Genomic DNA, 7,327 nt, shown 5'->3' with positions numbered 1-7,327 from the left:
CTTCTATTCTAATAGAAGATGTTGGAACTGCTGTGATGCTGAAACAGCTGCCCTTTCTGGACTCTGAAGGCTTCAGTGTGAGTATAACCATGTTTTGCAGTGAATGGTGGAGTTTAACCGACCTTTTGATCTTATCTGGCTCTGTATTTCTGAAAGGCCTTTTGCAGACCGCAAGAGCCTTTGGAGGGAAAGTTAGAAGGAACAAAAGAATGTGCCATTTTTAAACCCCTCGCCTTCGCTAAGTGCAGTCATAACAGGTATTTTGGGCATAGCTTTATGTTTCCCTCTGGGCAGCCAATAACAATAGGAGGAAGGTTATTCCAGCTGTGAAAACCTCAGAGAGCAAAGGATTAGAGTTGACCCTTGCAGCTGCAATCCAGGAGGGAGACTTTGTGGTTGTGTGTTCCTCTTCTTAGAAAGACGGAGATCTTATTAATTAATTAATTAATTAATTTGTCAAGTACGTATTAGATAATGTATATAAGTATAAGCATGAATTGAATATGTAAAATGAATACAAATAAAGGGAACATTAGGACAGGGACTGTAGGAACGCTGGTGCTTCTATGCACGCCCCTTACAGACCTCTTAGGAATGATGTGAGGTCAACAGTAGACAGTCTAAGGTTAAAGTTTTGGGGGTTTGGGGAAGAAACCACAGAGTCAGGTAGCGGATTCCAGGCATTGACCACTCTGTTGGTGAAGTCGTATTTTCTGCAATCAAGTTTGGAGCGGTTCACTTTGAGTTTGTATCTGTTGTATGCTCATGTATTGTTGTGGTTGAAGCTGAAGTAGTCTTTGACAGGTAGGGCATTGTGGCAGATAATTTTATGAGCCACGCTTAGGTCAAACTGAAGGCGGCATAGTTCTAAGTTTTCTAAGCCTAGAATTTCAAATCTGGTGGCAAAAGGTATTTTGTTGCGAGTGGAGGAGTGGAGGACTTTACTTGTGAAATATTTCTGGACATGCTCAATTGTATTAATGTCCGATATGCAGTGCGGGTTCCAGAAAGATGATCTTCAATCACCAATTGGACAAATCAATATAAATAAGTAAGTAATAATAAGAGAGCCAGTTTGGCTTAGTAGTTAAGGTACCAGAATGGAAAGCAAGAGTCAGTGAGTTCAAGTCCCATCTTAGCCACGAAAGCCAGCTGAGTCCTGACCTTGGGCCAGTCTTCTCTCTCAGTCCAACCCACCTCATAGGATTGTTGTTTTGGGGAAAATGGGATGAAAAAGATGTGTTTGATATGTTCACCACCTTGATTTATAAATTAAAATAATATCATTTTATTTATAAAAAAATAATAAAGACAGGATACAAATAAATAAATATATATTTATAATATTTTATATATATATATATATATATATATATATATATATATATATATATATATATATATATGTGTGTGTGTGTGTGTGTGTGTGTGTGTGTGTGTGTGTGTGTGTGTGTGTGTGTGTGTATACACACACACACACACACACACTGTATATATATGTTTTCTGAGGTTTTCGTGTGGGTTTGTATGTAGGTCTTTGGTTATTCGGGTTTTCCCGCGTAAAATTGGAAGTGTCTTGGCGACGTTTCGACAAAGTCTCATTCGTCATCTTCAGGCTGGTGTTTTCGGCTTCGTGCCTCTAGGAGCAATGTGTGATTGCAGCTGTTTCTTCCTTTTAACTGCCAGTGGGGGTGTGAACTGATTGGGTGGGACCTTGGCTGTGTTCTGATTGGGTGGAGGTGTGTTCTGATTGGTTGGGGGTTTGGCTGTGCTCTGATTGGATGGGGGGTTGGTTGTGCTCTGATTGGCTGGGGGTGTGTTCTGTTTAGGTGGGGGCTTGGTTGTGATCGTGTTAGTCTGAGTTGCAGGGGGATTTGAGCTGGTGAGCTGCGTTGCTGTTGTTCGAATGCGAAGCCAAACAACAGCAATGCAGCTCACCAGCTTCGTGCTTTTAGGAGCAATGATTGCCGAAAACACCAGCCTGAAGATGACAAATGAGACTTTGTTGAAACGTCACCAAGACACTTCCAATTTTATGTGGGAGAAAACCCGAATAACCAAAGACTTACATACAAACCTCAGAAAACAAAAAGCCCAGAAACTTGTGAATGAGATTTCACAGAACCAGGGCTGCATAACATCGTAGTTTACGTAGGTAAAACCTGGCTAGAAAGAATACGCACATAAAAGCCTACGAAAAAGAAAGAAAAAGAAACATTGTACCTTTACAGGGAGGATACCTGAGAAGAGGGTGTGGCTCACTGATGAGGCCTTATAAGGCAGAAATAGCTATCTGAGTCTCCCAAAGGGCAGCACAGAGTCTGCTGTCTGTCAGCAAGAAACAAAAAGCCCAGAAACTTGTATATATGTTTATATATATGTTTTTCCTCTAGCCAGGTTTTTCCTACGTAACCAAGGTTTTTCTGCAGCCCTAGCTCAGTGGAATCACATCCACGTAGGAAAAACCTACATCCACGTAGGTTACGTAGGAAAAACCTGGCTAGAGGAAAAACACACATAAATTATACGAAGAAGTAAGAATATATATATATATATATATATATATATATATATATATATATATATATATATATATATGTATGTATGTATGTATGTATGTAAGTTTTCACGGGTATATATATGTGTATAGTTAATATTTCGGGTTTCTTCCCGTGTAATTGTGGATATATCCCTAAAAGGATATACATATACATATACATACATACATACATACATACATACATACATACATACGTACGTACGTACGTGTGTGTGTGTGTGTGTGTGTGTGTGTGTATAATATATATTTATATATATACCACCCCAATGATGCCCTTGCCATGATATCCCGGTGCCTGGAAGCCATGCGGACCTGGATGGGGAGAAACAGGCTCAGGCTCAACCCCACTAAGACTGAGTAGCTGTGCTTCTGGTGTCCCGATATAGTCAGCTGGTGCCATCGCTGACTATTGGATGTGAGTCAATGGCCCCCACAGTGAGGGCTCGCAACTTGGGTGTCCTCCAGGACGCACGGCTGTTCTTGGAAGAACATGTGGCGGCCGTGGCCAGGGGGGCGTTTTATCAGGTTTGCCTGATCCACCAGTTGTGGCCGTTTTTGGATTGGGACTCCTTACGCATGGTCACTCACGCCCTCGTCACCTCCCGTCTGGACTACTGCAATGCTCTCTACATGGGCTCCCCTTGAAGAGCACCCGGAGGCTCCAACTGGTCCAGAATGCAGCCACACGGGTGATTGTGGGAGCGACATGGTGCTCCCACGTAACACCTCTCCTGCGCGAGCTGCACTGGCTTCTGGTGGTCTTCTGGGTGCGATTCAAGGTGCTGGTTACCATCTTTAGAGCGCTCCATGGCTTAGGACCCGGATATCTTTGAGACCACCTTCTGCCACCAAGAGCCTCCCACCGGCCAGTATGCTCCCACAGAGAGGGGCTTCTCGGGGTGCCGTCGGTCAAACAGTGTCAGCTGGTGGCCCCCAGGGGGAGAGCCTTCTCTGTGGGGGCACCTGCCCTATGGAACGAATTGCTCCCAGAGATAAGGAGGATTCCAGATCTACGCACCTTCCGCCGCGCCCTCAAAACCTTTCTATTCCAACAAGCCAGGCTGGCCTAATTTTTAATTGAGTAATTTAGTTCTTAATTTGATTTTAAATTGGGGCTGTTTTAATTGTTGTGGGCCAATACTATTTAATTTGTTTTAAACTATTTTTAAATTTTGTATTCTATGTATTTTTATCTTCGGCTGTTCACCACCCTGAGTCCTTCGGGAGAAGGGCGGTATATAAATTTGAACAATAAATAAACAAAATAAATAAATATGAAGGGCATCAAGTTAGGGAATATGAAACATTCAAATTAAACATTACTACAAGTACACAGATGTATAAGGATGGGTCTTTGCTCAAAAGTTCTTTGTTCCTCTACCCACCATCCCTACTCTACCATCTTCCGTGCACTGCAGGAAAAGTTTCAGAAATGTAACACTTGCTAGATTCGTTTGACTTTCCTGCTTGGATAGTTCCCTAATTGTACTGTTTCCATAGTATCTAGAGAGCCCCCAAATGTTGAGATCTCTGAATCACTGCTTCACTTTATAGTTTCTTTTTGTTTTTTTAAAGTCAAAACAAAACACATGTTGTTGGGTTTTGTTTTTTTTTAAACTGTACACTATGGTGCACAAATGATCCTGCAGCGGGGGTTAGGAGTCCAGGCGCGTGAAGTGCCAGGGCCTTGAAGACAATAGTGGATGAAAATGACAATGCTAATCTAACTAGCCTTTGCCAATGCCTGGGAGGTACAGTGATGTCAAGTTGATAACCTGGAAAATAGACTTAGATTAAGAAATATCAATATAATCATCCCTGCCTGACCTAAGCAGGGAGCCTAGTTGAAATGGACAGGATGTTCTTCAGAGAATTGACAGGTTCACATGGGTTGCTAAGTGGTCCATTTTATATCAGTCATAAGTGTTAGATAGATTAAATCACACGGACAGAATTGTCTCTTAAATAATACTAGAGCGGTGAGAAGAGAATCACCTTTAACACTTCAGTCTTTTTTGCTTCCTTTGATGCTTTATTATTTGTTTAATAATGTAGTATAGCGAATAATGACTGAAACAGCCAGACATGGAAATAGAGACCGAGTAGGTATACTTTAGCTCTAATCACATGATCTAAAAGTAATGTTTTGATTGTGATTGAGAAGGAATTTCCCTTCTAAAGTTCAAGTAGTACTCATTTATGTCATCCTTTATTTGTATCCTTAAGAGGAGTGTGAGAGAAGTGAAAATTTAACTTTTTCTTCCATAGAAGCAGAAAATATTCAGCACATATTATTCTCAAAGCATACATTAGGTGATAGTCCTGGGAATTTTTTTTTTCTTCATTCAGCTTCATTTGCTCAGGGCTTCCAGAAACACAACTTCATATCTGAGTATTTTATATCATTCAATGAACTGCAAATGCTGTAATATTCACACTTTGCAACTGCTTCTGTTTGCCTCAGAATAACTGGCAGGACGACTGACTGTATTTTATCTCCATTTTTTTCTGCCCAACCTCACAAGAAATATTTTTCAAAGTTGTTATTATTATTATTATTATTATTATTATTATTATTATTATTATTATTATTATTATTATTATTATTATTATTATTTAATCTTTAGTGAGATTCACAACCTTTGAGGCTGGTTAATAGCTCAGGAGCTCGCGTCCTAACCAAGGACCTAGGAACTGTTAAGGTATCGTCGGAGGATGTAAACTGTTCCAAGTAAGGTGGTTTTTTGTAGAGTCAAAATGTTCAAGTTCGGCAAATTTAGAATTTCTAAATAGCGGGGTAGCCCTTTGGGTATTGCACTCTTTTGCTGAAGTCATATTTTCTGCAATCGAGTTTGGAGTGGTTCACTTTAAGTTGGTATCTATTGTGTGCTCGTGTATTGTTGTGGTTGAAGCTTTATCTTTTTTTCAAGGGGACAGAAAGGGAGGCAGAGCGGTGGTGTCACCATCCTGAAAGATTAAACAAGCATTTACTGCACAATTCCTGCCCTCCTGTGCTTCTTTGACACAATGTGTTTAACTTCTGCTTGTGGCACACACTTTGTTGCCTTCAGGGAGACACAACATGTGCAAATGTACTAAGGACTCATCTCTCATTTGTATATATATTTATATAACAATCTATTTTTCTTCCATCCAGGAATTCAGAGCAAATTTAAATCATCCCAAGTGTTCAAGCCTATAGATTCTATAGATGATACTATGCCTTGAGGTGTAGTTCCTGTCTTTATCCTTTAATCTGTCCAGTGTTGTACTGAACCATTAGCAAAGTCATCACTGAATCAGTTTACTTCCTGAACACGCAGTGCTTGGAATAGCTTATATTAGATCTGGGAGTTAAGGGGGGGAAGAAGATCTGGTGGAGACTGGGGGAGCTGGGAAGAGCTGGAAGATGGTGTGGACTGTCCCGCCCCCTCTTGGTTTGTCTCCACCCCCCTTCCTTCCCTCTTTCTTTTTTCCGCCACGGCCTGGTTTGTGGGCGCGGCCTGGATTACTATCTCCCCGACCAGATTTTTCTTGCACCCGGACTTAATAGCTCCTTGTATGCCCACAGCTGACCTCTGGTTTCCGGCAATTCCATCGGCCCTATTGACATTAACATCCACTTGCTGTGAGGAGAGATGTGAGCCTGGGCGGGGGCACCGAGGGAGTCATCTTGTTGCAGCTGCCACTGTATAAGACCTGCTGCCACTGGCCACCGTGAGAGGGTGACCGAGTCATTGCCCTCTGGGACAGCTGCCTGAGACTCCTCTCCACTGTCGTGGGAGGACAGTGGAGTCCGGTTTGACCCCCGGCCGAAATGGTGGACTCTCTCCCCTGGACTTTTTTTAAACCATCATTAAGAATCCTTGGCCTCTTTCCATCTTCCCCAGACAGACTTTTGGAACCTTAAGATGTATTCATCCGCTGATCTCTTCGCACTGCGAGACTCCCCCCTCTCGCAGGCCTGGCCCTCCATGTTATCGAGGGCCTATCTTGATGACGGGTCTTGGAACCCCGAGAGATGGCATGCAGCGAAGAGGGGGTTGAGGGGTTTTCTACGTAAATTTTTAATGAAATTTTTAAGGGGTGGGAATAATGATTTTTTAAGGGGAACCGGGAGGAAGACCAAGGGGTTTGGGGGGACAAACCCACTAGGGTCAGAGCCGAGCCCGGCACAGGGGGACGGTTTGGAGGGTGCAGGTCGAGGGATTGGGAAGGGGCTGGAGGACTATCCGGAGGAGGAATTTTCCATCAGCACGGTGAATGGGAGGGGCAGATATGGCGGGAGCAGGGGACCATATCATGTGTCGGGGGCTCGCACTTGCTATCTGAGAGCAATTGCTTGCCCCAGTCCCCAAGGCTCCACTCGGACACTAGGTGGCTTAGATACTCAGGATCTGGGCCTTCGGCTGATGCTGTGCAATGCCAGGTCCATGGTAAATAAGGCCCCCCTCATTCACGATCTTATTCAAGAGGGAGGAGCGGACCTGGCAGGTATTACGGAGACCTGGTTGGGCCCAGAGGGCGGCGTCCCTCTGGTCGAAATGTGCCCACCAGGCTTCAGAGCATTCAATCAGCCAAGGGCCCAGGGGAGGGGTGGGGGGGGTGGCGGTTATTATTAACGAGGATCTGGGTCCGAGGGAGACCACTGTGCCTCAGATAGCCGGATTGAGTCCCTCCTTGTGAGGTGGGGTCATGGAGTTCAGATGGGCTTGTTGCTTACGTACCTGGCTCCCTGAGTAGCTCAGGGGAGTAGCTACCTGAGTA

Source organism: Pituophis catenifer, unplaced genomic scaffold, assembly GCF_029215685.1.
Source record: "Pituophis catenifer annectens isolate HBS135680 unplaced genomic scaffold, rPitCat1.0.hap2 SCAF_2, whole genome shotgun sequence".
Classification (NCBI taxonomy): Eukaryota; Metazoa; Chordata; class Lepidosauria; order Squamata; family Colubridae; genus Pituophis; species Pituophis catenifer.
Note: the sequence above shows the minus strand (reverse complement) of the source record.